At 43.8% G+C, this 16,042-nt stretch overlaps 1 long non-coding RNA gene across 1 annotated transcript; it reads right to left on the bottom strand.

Annotated features, from left to right (window-relative positions):
* Positions 1-4,458: 4,458 nt before the first annotated feature.
* LOC114100074 (uncharacterized) lies at positions 4,459-14,222 on the bottom strand. The gene is made up of 4 exons (XR_011708499.1): positions 13,152-14,222; positions 5,412-5,694; positions 4,883-4,961; positions 4,459-4,721 (listed from the first exon to the last, which is right to left on the bottom strand). It is a non-coding gene; the product is annotated as an uncharacterized lncRNA (long non-coding RNA).
* Positions 14,223-16,042: the final 1,820 nt, after the last annotated feature.

The following is a 16,042-nucleotide window of genomic DNA, read 5'->3' as shown; positions in this document are numbered from 1 at the left end:
AGCTACGCCCTCCTGCTGCCCTGCCTGGAAAGGACTCCTCCAGACAGTTCCCTGGCAGCACCTGGCCTCCTTCCCACTCTGCTTCAAGTCTCCCCATCAGAAAAGCCTAAGAGCAGCCCACCTCTCCATTATTGTGCTCTCTCTCTCTTACCCTGCTTGATTTTTCTTCAAATATCTTTCATTCTTTTCTTTTAATTTTATTTTTATTTTTAGGTTTTAGTCGCCAATGGATCTTTATTTATATGTGGTGCTAAGAATTGAACCCAATGCCTTACACATGCTAGGCAAGTGCTCTACCACTGAGCCACAACCCCAGCCCCTCTTTTCTTTTTCTTTCTTTCTTTCTTTTTTTTTTTTTTTTTTTGGTCTGGTATTGGGGATGGGGTCTTGCTAAGTTGCTTGGGCCTCACTAAATTGCTGAGGCCAGCCTCAAATATGATTCTCCTGCCTCAGCCTCCTGAGTCACTGGGATTACAAATTTTTCTTCAAATTTCTTAGAACATATTACTCATTCATCATTTTTCTTTCTATAACAATGTAAGCTCCAAGAGAACAGGGCCATTCATCTGTTTTGTTCTCTGTCATAATAATCCTGACTCCTGGAATGGTATCTGACAAATATAATAGGTACTTAATAAATTTGTGTTAAATGAATGAATAAGTACTAGAACTTTGCTATGAACTTGGCCAAATCTTTTGAGGAACCTAGGTTTTTTTGCAACACAACAAAATAAAATTATAATGTGACTGAGATAAAATGCCAGTTGTTAGGGAACTATATCCAAGTTCAGGATCAGAGCTTGCTTGGGTTCCTCTCATCCCCAGCTTCTTGTTTTGGGCATCTGTCAAGAAACAATCTGAGAACAGAAGAATTGGCCACAGCCCATGTCTAGGTCCCACCCTAGGCCTGCTCTTGGCAGGGAAGGGTGTCTCTGAGGAGGAAGGAGAAGGTGCCGGGCAGCGGTCAGAGTCCAGGGAGCAGCAGAGCGTGACCTTACAAGATCCATGTAATCTGAGTAGAAATTACACCCAGGACCAAATTGATGTGCAACAGGAACTTTTTGATTAACTCTCGTTCCCAGGGGAAAGCTTGCCTCTAACAAGTTGAGGCAGTGTGGTGTGACAGAGCAGTGACCCTTGCAAAACAATGAGACTCTGAGACCCAGTGGCAACCCCAGAATTGTGCCCAGTGGCCTTGGAAAACCTCATGGCCAGCATCAACATTCACTTTCCTCCAGTGCCTGGATCAGGCAGCCAGGCACGAGGGAAGGTTGTCAGGCGGAGTGCAAAGAGCAGACTAGGAGTCAAACCTGGGCAGCTCTAGTGTCGGTGGACTTCTTGCATCTGATGGCAGTTTACAGATTGCAGATTGGTCATTTGTCCAAACTGACCACAGCCATGGGATATCTTAAAATAATTTATATCTTAAAATAATTATATGTTATATCTTAAAATAATTATTGACAAAACATTTTTGACAAATGCCTGTTTGCCAGTCCAAGCCTTACATTTTAACTTAATGGTACAGAAACATGTTTTCAACCTTTAATAAATCATAAAACTTTCTAAAGGAAATATTTCCTGGACTTTCTCTTTCTTTCTCCCTCTTTCCTCTCTCTCTGTCTGTCTCTTCTAATGCCATCTGGTTTCAAATCCTGTTACTATTTTTCTTAGTTTAAAATATTTATTTTAATGCCTAGGTGCAGTGCATGTAAAGGAAGAAGAACTGTTAGAACAGTTCTTCTGGAACTGAGCACCTATAAGAAATTCTAAGCTATGTAAGCTGTGGCCCCCCGACCCCATATATACAAACACTGTCCCATGTGGGCACGCATACATACACACACACACATCCCCCTCAAAACTTCCTTATAACACATCCAAAGTACATAGCTCAAAATCCAAGCAAATGATTCCTTACAAATTAAACAAAAACATCACAGCATACTTTGCATACTAATAATAGGCCATGACTTTTGCCATTTTCTGAGCGCTATTTGTTGGCATTTTAACCTGTGCTGGTTTCAGGAACTACAACCATTCACCTTTGTCCTGCAGGAACCACATTTAACCCTCCTCCAGCCCTGGGCACTCAAGCATGGGTGGGTATTGAATTTTTCTCAATTCCCACAGCATGACGGTAAAAAGCAAACAAAGTAAAACCGTGGTTGTTTTTGCCTTATATTCCCTAAAACTTGGAAAGGGCATTTGGCCATCTATAAAGACCAGGGCTTGACAGGGATTAAAGGACAGCCTGGCATCTAATCCCAGCTGAGCAGCACACATTGTGGTGGAGCCCACCTGTGGGCCTGTGGAGGTGGGCAGAGGCCCCAGATAGGCTGGTGGGTTTCAGGCAGATGAGGGAGCACAGGTCCCATCTGAAGGATGTGGACAGACAGCTCTGTCTGGAGGCTGCATGGTGCCAGTGTATTTAGATCTCCTCACTTTCCAGGAAAAGCCAGAAACTGAGTTGTTAATGTGAATCTCCACATTTTTAAAAGTTATAAATTAGTTCTAAAAGTGGTATTAAAATACTGTTTGAGTTGAGTGCAGTGGTACATTCCTGTAATCCAGCTCAGGAGGCTGAGGCAGGAGGATCACAAATTCAAGGCCAGTCTCAGCAACTTAGCAAGGCCTTATCTTGAAATTAAAAGAAAAAAAAAAAAAAAGGAATTAGGATATAACTCAGTGGAAAAGTCCCCTGGGTTCAGTCTCTGGTACCAAAAATAAATAAATAAATAAATATTTTTAAAAATATGAGCCAAACACAATATATCTATGGCCTGATATGGCACACAGGAGCCTGACTGTGCACTCTTTGGAATAGTAAGTGGTTCTAGCAGGTTTCAGGCCTCAATCCACCACTCATTAACTGGTTTCTGGGTAGGTGCTTCACTTCCCAACCACTTAGAATTGGTGATCCAGGATGATGGAGAAGCTAGGGCGTTGATTTCCTCCAGTTCAGATCCTAACTCCACCACTTACTACCACCATATACTAGCTGGTCATTGGGATGGACTACCCTGGGCTCCAACTCCCCCACCCCCATAAAATGCAGACAAGCTGGGCACAGTGGCGCAAGGCCTGTAGGCCCAGTGGCTCAGGAGGCTGAGGCAGGAGGATTGAAAATTCAAAGCCACCCTCAGCAAAGCAAGGCACTAAGCAACTCAGTGAGATCCTGTCTCTAAATAAAATACAAAATAGGGCTGGGGATGTGGCTCAGTGGCTGAGTGCTCCTGAGTTCAATCCCCAGTACCCCCACACAAAAAAATTGCTGACAACAATGCAATCCCTCCCACAGGGCTGATGTGGGATTAAATGAGGTGATGCACACAAGTGCCTTCTGTGGAGGAAGCACCTGGTAGTCATGGCAGCCACTGCTGTCATGAGCTTGGCGTCCCTTTCTCCATCTGTCCACAGCCAGTCAGCCAGTCCTGCTAAATAAGACTTCTGAAACTCTCAAATCTATCCCAGGCATGACCTCACCCTCACTCTCTTCATCCTGAACTATCACAATCATCTAATGGTCATGCATCCTGCTTTCCTGAGCAGCCTCGGGAAATCAGCTGCTCCCATGTGATTCCCTCTCCCAGCTTACGCTGGCATTCATTCTCCCTGTCACCTGCAGAACAAAGTCTACTTCTCTAATCAAGGCTCTCCCCAGGCTCATATCCTACCAGTATCTATAACATTTTTATGCCCCAGCCACACCCTACCCTATCCTTGCCTTTCCTGAAAGCCATGCTGTTGATTGTCATCAAATCTCAGCAATAATATTCTTTCTGCTTACCTTGTTTGTCCTCCATGTCAACTTTTGACCACATCTCACCCTTCTAAATCCAGACCAAAACAGTGATTTCCACCATGAAGGCTTCTCTGATTGTCCCCCTAACCAGCCCCTGCGGTACAGCCCTCACTCCCCTGCATCTCTCCACACCTAGTGCATAGTGCCCTTTCGCCCATCTCAAAATGCCCTGTAGTCCACTTGCTGACATCTGCCAAACACGAGGTAGGGGCTGGGGATATAGCTCAGTTGGTAGAGTGCTTGTCTCACATGCACAAAGCCCTGGGTTCAATCCTCAGCACCAGGAAAAAAAAATAGGAGAACAAGGACAAGAACCTGGCCTTTCTTTCTTTTTTTTTTTTTTTTGTACCAGGGATTAAACCCAGGGGTGCTTAACCACTGAGCCACATATCTAGTCCTTTTTTATATTTTATTTAGAGGCAGGGTCTTGCTGAGGTACTTAGGGCCTCACTAAACTGCTGAGGCTGGCTTTGAACTCATGATCCTCTTGCCTCAGCCCTCCAATTTGCTGAGACATTACAGGTGTGTGACAGTGAACCCAGCTGCCTTACACATTTTTAAAAAAAATTTCTAGCTGGCACACAGTTAAGTTCTTGGTGTTTGCTAAATAAATTAATAAAGGCATTGTAACAAGGTCAAAGATAACATCACTTTTAATATATCCTGTTGCAAGAAATTGGGATCTTTGGGAATATACTTGCCACAAAGAATAGGAGGGGCTGAGGTTGTGGCTCAGTGGTAGAGCACTCGCCTAGTGTGTGTAAGGCCCTGGGTTTGATCCTTAGCACCACATAAAAATAAATAAAATAGGGCTGGGGATGTGGCTCAAGCGGTAGCGCGCTCGCCTGGCATGCGTGTGGCCCAGGGTTCGATCTTCAGCACCACATATAAACAAAGATGTTGTGTCCACCGAAAACTAAAAAATAAATAAATAAATATATATATAAAAAAAATAAAGGTATTGTGTCCAACTACAAGTAAAATAAATAAATAAATAAATATTTTAAAGAAAGAAAGAATACAAAAAAAAAAAGGCCCATAAAAATCACTTAAAAGAGCAGGTGCTGCAATACTTGCCTGTAATCCCAGCAAGAACTCTGGAGGCTAAGGCAGGGGATCAAAAGTTCAAGGCCATCCTGGGCAGTTTAGTGAGATTCTGTCTCAAAACAAAAATAAAAATAAAAAAGGGCTGGGGATATAGCTCAGTGGTAAAATGCCCCTGGGTTCTATACCCAGTACTCCCCAACACCCAGCCAAAGAAATCAATTGAAAGCCCTCAACTTGCCAAGCATAGTGGCACATGCCTGTAATCCCAGTGGCTCAGGAGGTTAAGGCAGGAGGGTTGAAAATTCAAAGCCCACCTCAGCAAAGGCAAGGCGCTAAACAACTCAGTGAGACCCTGTCTCTAAATAAAATACAAAATAGGGCTGAGGATGTGGCTCAGTGATTGAGTACCCCTGAGTTCAATCCCTAGCACCAAAAAAAAAAAAAAAAAAAAAAAAAAGCCTTAAGTTCCCTGGAATGTGTGCATTTTGGTTCATTTTAGCATAAAAAGATGTTATATTTAAAACTCTAACTACCTAGATAGTTGAAAATATGCACTTACAGGTGGCTGGCATTTGTCACAGAGCCTTGACATTCACTTGTCTTTCTGTGGCCTCTATGGAATGCATGATTTCCCAGGTGAAAATGTCATTCAGACAAAGAACAGAAATCTGATGTTTTGGGTCATAATTTATACAACGTGCCAGTCTGAGAGGTTTTCACACACGGGGAACTGCCTGAACCTTGCCCTTGTGTCCATGCAAGCCTCTTATGAGAGAGAATAATTCCTCAGCTGAAGAGTCAAGAAAGGAGGCTGGAAGCCATCCTCTCTGGGAGGCACAGACCTGGGGAAGAAAATAAACATAATTGTTTTAGAATTTGTATTCTTAAAAACTTGCCACAAAGCATTCACCAAATGAATGGAAGGTTGTGACTCAACCTCATCTCCCCCTCCTCCCCCAAGCAGCACAGCAGAGCTTGCTTTGGCAGCCTGGGAAACTGATTTCTGGGGTTGGTCTAGAAGGAATGGGGGCAGCAGTTCAACAGAGAGCTTTTCGGGTGCTCTGGGGTGAGGCTCTCTGGGATGGCCTGGCTCTTGCAGTTTCTAGTTGGTGCGCTTGATAGATAATGGTTCTTTTTTTCTTAATATTTATTTTTTAGTTGTAGTTGGACATAATACCTTTATTTTATATATTTATTTTTTATGGAGTGCTAAGGCTCAAACCCAGGGCCTCACACATGCTAGGCAAGCGCTCTACCAATGAGCCAGAACCCCAGCCCCAGACTAATGGTTCTTACTGCAAAAAGCTGTAGGAAAGATTAAATGATAAAGAACAGGTAAAGTGTTCTATCATGGTACCTATTAAATACTCTGATTATGACAAGAGTTTAGGAAATATTAGCTTTTATTATCATTCATCAAAAAGATCCTGGGCTGGGGTCGTGGCTCAGTGGTAGAGCGCTTGCCTAGCAAGTGTGAGGCACTGGGTTTGATCCTCAGCACCACATATAAATAAAAAATAAAATAAAGATATTTTGTCCATCTACTAAAAAAAATTTTTTTTTTAATTCTGCTACTAGGCTTGAGCTATATGGAGTTTATCTTTACAACTTCATATATTCTTAGTATCTCTATTGTCCATCTATGGGAACTGAAGAAGGAGAAAGCATTCAACTTCTCACCAAGGAAAAGGCAGAAAGAGTGGAGATAGAAAAAAAGAGGCCACATCCACATAAAGGCCAGCCCTGCAACTGGTTCCGGCATAAAAATAGATCTGGACTCCAGTGGCTGCACTGGAAGGAAGGAAACAAAGAGCGCCTTCAGTCTGCCACATAGTAGAGAGCAAATCCTGGGCCTGGACAAACCTCAAGTTCAAGTGTGGAATAAAGACATTTTCAGACTTTGAGGCCTTTGAAAACAAGAGGCATTCTCAGAAACAGGGTAAATTATTACAGTGATTTTTTTTCAATAGATGTTAAATGATACTAAGACTAGTAAAGCCACTGAATGTGAAGGATTCATTCATTCCACGAATACATCCTGAGTGCCTACTATGTGCTGTTCATTCAGCAGGCCAGAACAGGTCCCCACAGACACTTGCGGCTGCTCCATGGAATTTACTTTATAGTAACAAACAACTACAGGAGGAAACTGAATCAAAGAGGAAAGTGACAGAGAAAGAAAAATGAGGATCCTGAACTCCAACTTTCAGTTGAAAAACTACAGGAATTGCAGCAGGTAGAAGATGGAACCACCTGCCATCCTCAGAACCCACTCAGATAAATCCAGAAGGTGGAACTGGCCTGGGCTGGGCATGAGGCTGCGTGCCTGTAACCCCAGCTTTTCAGGAGGCTGAGACAGGAAGATCTCAAGTTCAAGGTCAGCCTGGGCAACCTAGGGAGACCCTATACAATTTTTTTTTTAAAGGGAGGGGACCTGGATGGTATAGTTCAGTGGTAGAGCATTTACCTTGTTACATACAAGCCCTGGACATACTCAATCCCTGGAACCAAAGAGAGAGAGAAAAAAAATGCCTGGATTCCTGAAAAAAGTCAAACTGTTAAAAACAAGACAAGAGGTAGACTTGTGTAGATTAAAAGAGTTAACAGGAGCTGAGGGTACCTCCATGGTGGAGTGTGTTTAGCATATATGCAAGGCCCTGGGTTCCATCCCAGCTCCTAAATAAATAAATGTTAACAATCTCATCCAACTAGTAAACCCTTGAGTATATCCTGAGCCAACAAAAGCAATTTTTTGTTTGTGGTACTGGGGATTGAGCCCAGGGGTACTTTACCATTGAGCCACATCCCCAACCATTTTTATTTTTTATTTTGAGACACGGTATCACTAGGTTGCTGAGGCTGGTCTCAAACTTGTGATTCTCCTGCATCAGCCTCCTGAGCCACTGGGATTATAGGCATGTGTCATTGCTCCCAGCTTCATTGTTTTAATCTTTTTATTTTTCCATCTAAATGAAAACATTCAAAAGGTGATATGCCTGTAGTTCCAGCTATTGGGGAGACTGGGGTAGAAGATTTCTCAAGTGTGGGTATTGGAGGCCAGATTGGGCTACAAAGTGAGACCCAGTCTCAAAAAACAATAACAACCAGGCATGGTTCCTCACACCTGTTATCCCAGCAGATCAGGAGGTTGAGGCAGAAGGATCACAAGTTCAAAGCCAGCCTCAGCAATTTAGTGAGGCACTACATAACTTAATGAGACACTGACACAATAGTACAGTGACTTGTTTACTATGTTAACTATTCTCACATAGGAAAAATCATTAAGAGGAAAAGCAAGGTTCTGCAATGTGGCAGACTGAATACATTCATGTATTTATCTCTAAACCCCAGTTAGATGAAAATAAAGAAATAAAAATGAGGCTGGGGTTGTGGCTCAGCGGTAGAGCACTCGCCTCGCATGTGCGAGACCCTGGGTTTGATCCTTAGCACCACATAAAAATAAATAAACAAACTAAAGGTATTGTGTCCAACTACAACTAAAAACTAAATATTAAAAAAAAGAAAGAAAAATGTTATAAACCCACAAAACAATGAGGTGGATTAGAGATGTCAACCAGCTTTGGAAGATGGAATGGAACTAATAGCCCAGTAGAAGATTCTGCGACTCCAATGCCTAAAGAGAGCCTGGGGATATGGCTTAGTTGGTAGAGTGCTTGCCTTGCATGCACAAGACTCTGGGTTCAATCCCCAGCAACACACACACACACACACACACACTCAAATGCCTAAAGAGGAGAATGTATGCAAAAAATATAACAGTCATCTTTCACCAATGTTCAGGACCTGGAGAGACCAGACACCTCTGATAGAACAAGGACATGGAGCTGGAAGCAGGAAAACTGTTTAGAAGTCTGTACATAAAGCAATTAAATGTGGGCGCAGTGGTACATGCTTGTAATCCCAGCATCTCGGGAGGCTGAGGCAGGAGGATCAAAAGTTCAAGGCCAGCCTCAGCAATTAAGTGAGATCCTGTCTCAAAATAAAAAATAAAAAGGGATGGGGATATGGCTCAGTGATTAAGTGACCTGGATTCAATTCCCAGTACCAAAAAAACAATTAAATTCACAAATCCCCTCCCCAACTTTTTTTTACCATTGAGCTGAAAACATAAAAACTGCGATAAAATGTATATATCTTACTACATCTACATCTACAACCCTATACCCCCTTCCCTATTGCTACAATCTCAACATTGTGGCCCCATAAGTATTCCCCCATGCAGGTAACTGGAAAATTCTCTGGAGAAACCAAATAGTCCCTACAATATGATCTACACATTCTGACACTTGGGGGTACCCAGAAAAAAATTCTGCTTGTCCCAGTCACCCACAATAGGGTGAAGCCCATCAATCGACATGCCCCATCTATGTGAATAGTTTCCAATTAGCTCTGCTTAATGTCTCAGTATCAAATATGAAAAGCAAGCTGTTGAAGAAAATCTCCAACAGCATACATACACTTCAAAAGAAAAAAAAGGGAGGCAAAATCAGGGGAAACAGTGTGAAAAACAGAAAAAATATAGTTCATGTAGTGAAACCTAACAGACTCTATCAATTCATTTTTTTCTCCCTTCCTCTCCCTAAGAGAGCTAAGAGAATATGTACACAAAACAAGAGGACAATGCTATACACACACACACTCTCTCTCTCTCTCACACACACACAATAGAAACAGTGACAACAATTTAAAATTTAAACATTAAAATTCAAAAACTCATGGGGCTGGGGTTGTGGCTCAGAGGTAGAGCACTCACCTACCATGCATGAGGTACTGGGTTCGTTCCTCAGCACCACATAAAAATGAAATAAAGATATTGTGTCCACCTATAACTAAAAAATAAATATTAAAAAAAATAAAATTCAAAAATTCAATAGAAAGGGTAAGGTTAATGAGCTTGACCAAAGAGTAGAACAAAAAGAAAGATAAAAGGATAAGATGCATAATTCAAGTTCCAACATCAACAGAAAATGGGATGTGGGAGGGCCGCGCGCTGAGTGACCAGCATTTCTTCTCGTGATCAGTGGAGGCTCTGTGGGTCATTTTCATAGTGATCTGGCCACATTCATAGTGGCCCCAGACACTGCCCCCCGATCCTCGAAATAGCAGAATGCGTCTTCATGCATAGGCGTGCCTTCCTGCAACCCCAGGGGTGGAGCTATGCTCACCTGTCCCTTTGTGATATTACTCCCTTGCCCTGTTTGGGATAGAATGTTCCATGGAAATACCCTTTGTGTGTCCCCTTCTCTTGTTCTGCCTTTGGGTGTGGCCTTCCTAGATGTCAGTCAACCTGCTGACAGCAGACATCATGAAGTTAGACTCAGCCCCCTGAAACCTGACCCCTGGCCTCATTTGAATGGCTTCTTCTCAATAAAAGGGTCAGCATGTGTTGGCTCTCTCTCTCTCTTTCTGTGGACCCTTAAGGTCAGAGGAGCCGTCACAGGACCCCTAAAGAAAAAGGTATCTCTGTCTCTTGTGTGGTTATTTCATGCAGCCCAGTTCCCCTGGAGTGATCCTGAGTGTTTTAGTGTCGAGGAACGCAGCAGGGATGAGTATATAGGTTTAGCCATGAAGTGACAGAAAACAGGTAATTTTTTTTTTTAAAGAGAGAGTGAGAGAGGGAGGGAGAGAGAGAGAGAGAGAGAGAGAGAGAGAGAGAGAGAATTTTTAATATTTATTTTTTAGTTATCGGCGGACACAACATCTTTGTTTGTATGTGGTGCTGAGGATCGAACCCAGGCCGCACGCATGCCAGGCGAGCGCGCTACCGCTTGAGCCACATTCCCAGCCCTGAAAACAGGTAATTTTCATGGGAAAGAAAAATATATCCTTACAGTCAAAATAAAAGAACACCCAGATGCAATGCCACATGCCTGTAATCCCAGTGACTCAGGAGGCTGTCAGAAGGATCTCAAGGCCAAGGCTCAAGGCCAGCCTCAGCAAATTAGCAAGGCCCTCAACAACTTAGCAAGACTCTGTCTTAAAATTAAAAAAAAAAAAAAAAATTTTAAAGACCTAAGGATGTAGATCAGTGGTAATGCACCCCTAGTTTCAACCCCCAGTACCTTAAAAAAAAGAACAGCAACATCTTGAACATCTTGAACAACATCTTGAATGGCAACATTTGGAGTTAGAAGATAGTGTTAGAAGTTAAAATTCTATGGGAAAAATATTCCTAACCTAGAATCTATACCTAGCTAAACTATTAATCAAATATGAGAAAAGAATAATATTTTCAGACAGATTCAGTTATCACAAAGTTTACCTCCCACGGTCCCTTTTTTGGAAGCCATTAGATGATGCAGTTGACTAAGAATAAGGGAGTAAAATAAGCATTTTAATTTAAACATTTTGAAGGATGGAAGGAAGAAGGAAGGAAGGAAAGAAAGGAGGGGGGGCAGGGAGAGATGAGAGAGAAAGGAAGAAGAGGAGGAAGAAGAGGAGAGAGGGGGAAACAAGGACCATTGATTTTCTGTTAGATTAGACTACAGGAACAAAAATATGGCAAGGGGTTTAATGATCTTCTGGAGTCTTTGGGACAAATTACCCAAGAGTATGCAGAAAATATAATCAATAACACCAGCTATTATATGTTTGTGTTATGATATTTGTGTTAGGATAAAGTTTCTACTCAGAAATTTGGCAGACTTTTAAAAGTACACAGAGGATAAAAATGGTAAGTGTTTCTTTCATCCTATTTCTGCTTTTAGCCACCTCTTACATTCTTGCCCAAGAGACAAACAATCCAACAGACCAAGTTAAGACTTGGACTTAACATGGAAGTCTTCACATTAGACACTCAGGGGACCTTCTCTCCTCCTTGGGATAAGAGTAGAGAGTGTATAACATAAAAAGAAGACCCTTAATGAGATACAGGGGAGCTGTGGAAAACCTCATGTGATTAGATAAATAATTAAAAGTCAAGATCAATGGGCTAGGGTTATGGCTCAGTGGTAGAGCGCTTGCCTAGCGTGTGTGAGGCACTGGGTTCGATTCTCAGCACTGCATATAAATAAAGAAAAATAATAAAGGTCTGTTGACAACTAAAAAAATATTTTTAAAAAAAATCAAAGATAGGGGCTGGGGTTTTAGCTCAACGGTAGAGTGCTTGCCTAGCACATGTGAGGCTCTGGGTTCGATCCTCAGCACTACATAAAAATAAATAAAGGTATTGTGTCCAATTACAACTAAAAAATAAATATTAAAAAAGAAGTCAAAAGGCTGGGGATGTGGCTTAAGCGGTAATGCACTCGCCTGGCATGCGCGGGGAGCTGGGTTCAATCCTCAACACCACATAAAAATAAAAAATCAAAAGATATTGGGGGCTGGGGATGTGGCTCAAGCGGTAGCGCGCTCGCCTGGCATGCGTGTGGCCCGGGTTCGATCCTCAGCACCACATACAAACAGAGATGTTGTGTCCGCCGAAAACTAAAAAATAAATATTAAAAAAAAAAAAGATATTGTGCCCACCTAACTAAAACTAAATAAATAAATAAATAAGATGTCAAAGACAGAAACAAAAAGCAGGGGACTAGGGTTATGGCTCAGCGGTAGAACGCTCGCCTAGCATGTGTGAGGCACTGGGTTCGATCCTCAGCACCACATAAAAATAAATAAATAAAATAAGTGTATTGTGTCCAACTACAATTAAAAAATATTGTTTTTGCATTTTTAAATTTGTTTTAATTAGTTACACATGACAGTACAATGATCTTGACATATCATACATTTGAATCAGATGGGATATAATTTCTCATTTTTCTGAGTGTACAGGTTGTAAAAAATAAATATTAAAAAAAACTAAATATTCTGCTGGACACAATGGCACATGAAAGAAAGAAAGAAAGGAAGGAAGGAAGGAAGGAAGAAAGAAAGAAAGGAAGGAAGGAAGGAAGGAAGAAAGGAAGAAAGAAAGAAAGGAAGGAAGGAAGGAAGAAAGAAAGAAAGAAAGAAAGAAAGAGCAGGTACAAATAATTGAACTAACCCCATCTCAAGCATGGGTAATTCAAATTTGGGGTGGAGGTCGGGGTACCCTGTGACATACTGGCCCTGCTAAAGTAGGTTAAACAGTGCAGCCCAGCAATTATTCTGGGTACAACTCTGGTGCTATTTAGAAGATCCATAAGGATGAATTTGATCCAGATGTGTATAGGACCCTGCAAGAGGCCTGTCACAGTAGATGGTAAAACTGGCTTCATGGGAGTGGCCAGTACAGAAATAGTGAAGGAAGTAAATTTAAAACCAACAAACATAACCATCATTATGGAATATGGCGTCTTACTTTTTGAGTTTTTTCCCCTTCATTTGCTCATCTCCTCTTCACTTGCTTTTGTAACTTTGGAGCCACTCATTCTTCAGGATCCATTTTCATTTTGCTTACTCCAGGCCTGCTGCTTCTTCCACAGCCCTCGATATCTATCCTTTATCCTGTTGTAATTCTTCTCATCAGGCCATGCCTGCATATTGTCTCCCTAATTATGTGTCAGATGAAATCCTTCTAGCCCATCCTAAAGCCACTTCTCAAAGAGCTATTTAAGAACCCCAAATCCAATTTTCTTCTATCATTACCAAATCTATTCTTTCTCCTCAGAATGTTCTTATTTTCCTCTTTACCACTATTTTTTTTCCCTTCCACTGGTACTGGCTCTGCCTTCATGCCCAGTAGCTCTGCTCCATTCCCACATCCTTCTTTCTAGACTCTTCTTTCCTCACTCTTCTTTACGCCTTCAAGATCAATAATGTCTCTAATAATGACTCTAATGTCTCCTCTTTGACTTTCAATAGTTCCCCTACCTGGATATCTCCTTCTTTAGCTGCAATCCTTCATCTGCCTCATCCACTGGGACCTTCCCCTGTAATATTTTTCTCTTCCATAGAAACGAATTCACCAGTAATATCTTTCACTTCATGAAGGCTATCCTCATCAATTTCTATTCCTTCCTCAATCCCTTCTAGTTCTTCATCTCTCATTTTTGTACTTTCAGAAGGAATTTCCATCTCCTCATCTGTAAATTCTATCCCTCTTTCATCACCAGTAATTTCTATCACTCTTTCAATGTTCTCTTCACTTCTGCTCAGTTTTTCTCCATTAGATTCCAGTTTCTCTTCACTTGACCCCGCTTTATCTCCAATGGATCTCGAATCCTCTCCATCAGTCCTTGGTTTCTCTTCACTGGACCTTAGTTTCTCTCTACTCAACCTCATCTTCTCTCCACTGGACCCCCGCTTCTCTCTCCTGTACACTGGGTTCTCTCCATTGGACCCCCGCTTCTCTCCGCTGTACACTGGCTTCTCTGCAATGGAACCCCGTTTCTCTGCAGTGGACCCCCGCTTCTCTGCAGTGGACCCCTGCTTCTCTACAGTGGACCCCCGCTTCTCTACAGTGGACCCCCGTTTCTCTCCCCTGGACTCCCGCTTCTCTCCACTCAACTTCTGCCCCTCGTTCTGCTGCAATTGATATTCTCTGGATCTCAAGTCCTCTCCACTGGTCCCCACGTTATTCCCAGTAGACGTGGGCATCTCTTCAGACAGAGACCACCCCTTCCTAGACTCTGCGGTCATCCCTGAAGCGTTAGATTCAGCTCCAATTTTGCGTTTGACGTCTTGTTTTCCCCAAATCTCTCTGGCAGAATCCTGCAATGCATCTGCTGTACTACTGCCAGTCCCTTCCTGACTCAGGCCTGCCTTCTCTTTCAAGACGGTCTTTCCCACACTTTCTGGTCGCAAGTTCTCAGGACCAACCCTCGGGTCCCACGTTCTAGGCTTTTGCGTCTTTCTGCCCAGAAGCTCCACCCTCTTTCCAATCACGATTAGCCCGTTCCAGGGCACCCACATTTTCACTTTCTCTCGCTGCACCTGCGCCCTCTTGCAGCCGGGCTCCGGCGAATGCCAGCGGATGGAGGCCTGAACGGCGCCTCCTGGGGTGAGGGCCTTGCTGAGCCGCCTCAACTGATTGTTCAGCCGCTCCCTTGCGCCCCTGAGCGAAATTAACGGAATCCCTTTCTGCTCAGACATCGCCACCTGCCCTGGAGGGTGGCCCACTGGCTCCACTCCGGGGAATCATTCCCTAACCCTCCCTCCCGCCCCTCCCGCCTCACGCCGTCCCACCCCGCCCCACCCGCCGCCTCACCCACCGCGTGGAAGGCGGGAGACCGAGTTAGTGCGCACGCGCAAAACGCGCGCGTGGCCGTTGGAAGCCGGGCCGGGAACCGCCACGAGCCGGAGTCCCCCAGCCCCCGGGGCGGGGGATGGGGCGGTGGCCGTGACTCGTGACGTCCCTGGCCCTGAAGTGTGACCGAGGCCCTGAAGTGCTCGTGTATCACCCGCCCTCTTTCGGTTCCGCGCTGCCCGTTAAAAGCCCTGCTTGGGATCTCACACACACACACACACATATACAAAAAAAAAAAAAAGACTTGGGCGTTATTGCCAATGGAGTCCCGCAAGCTCGACCTGCTACCCAATCGGAAGGCGCAGCTGCCCGGGACAGGGTGGGAATCACCCGGACCCCAGGTAACTCCCAGGCCGGGAGGGGGAGGTGTCACCAGCAATTGATGGGATCCCCACTCGGTCCGTTCATCCGGGCGAGTTACAGTGACGAAGCTGCGGGAGCGCGCGGGCAGCGTCCATCCACGGAATGTGTGTGCTGCAGCTGAGTAGCCCGAAGGAGCAGCATCTGGAGGCTGGGAAGGAGAGTAAGGTAAAGAAAAGATGTAAACCCTCTTCCAACCACCACCTCACTCCCTGGTACCCGATTGATATCCAAGGAGAGTGAGAGAGCGAGCGCACAGTGGACCAGGGGATGGGGCGCCTCTGTGCCCTTGCATAGCTGTATGGCGACTGGTGAGGATGCCAAGAGACACAGGGTTTTACCTTTGCCTGCGCAAATGGAAAGGGATTCATCACTGTAACTCCTCCCTAGGACTGACTCGCACTGGCTAGATGGGGAAGAAGAGGAAGAAGGGATGTGAGGGATTGTGAAGGGGCTGGTGTCCTCTTCCCTCCGCCCCCGCAGTGGGGGAATCCTGAAAGCACGCATGGCTTCACCTGTGTATCTATGTTCATATAATCATAAGACCCTTCATTTTTCCTTTCAACTTCATTCTACAAATAGTCATTGAGCATCTACATTGTGCCAAAGATGGTTAAGGCATGCAGAGGTGCACACTTTGTGGG

The sequence above is a fragment of the Marmota flaviventris genome, chromosome 9, assembly GCF_047511675.1.
Source record: "Marmota flaviventris isolate mMarFla1 chromosome 9, mMarFla1.hap1, whole genome shotgun sequence".
NCBI lineage: Eukaryota > Metazoa > Chordata > Mammalia > Rodentia > Sciuridae > Marmota > Marmota flaviventris.
This window is presented reverse-complemented; position numbering and strand designations above follow the sequence as displayed.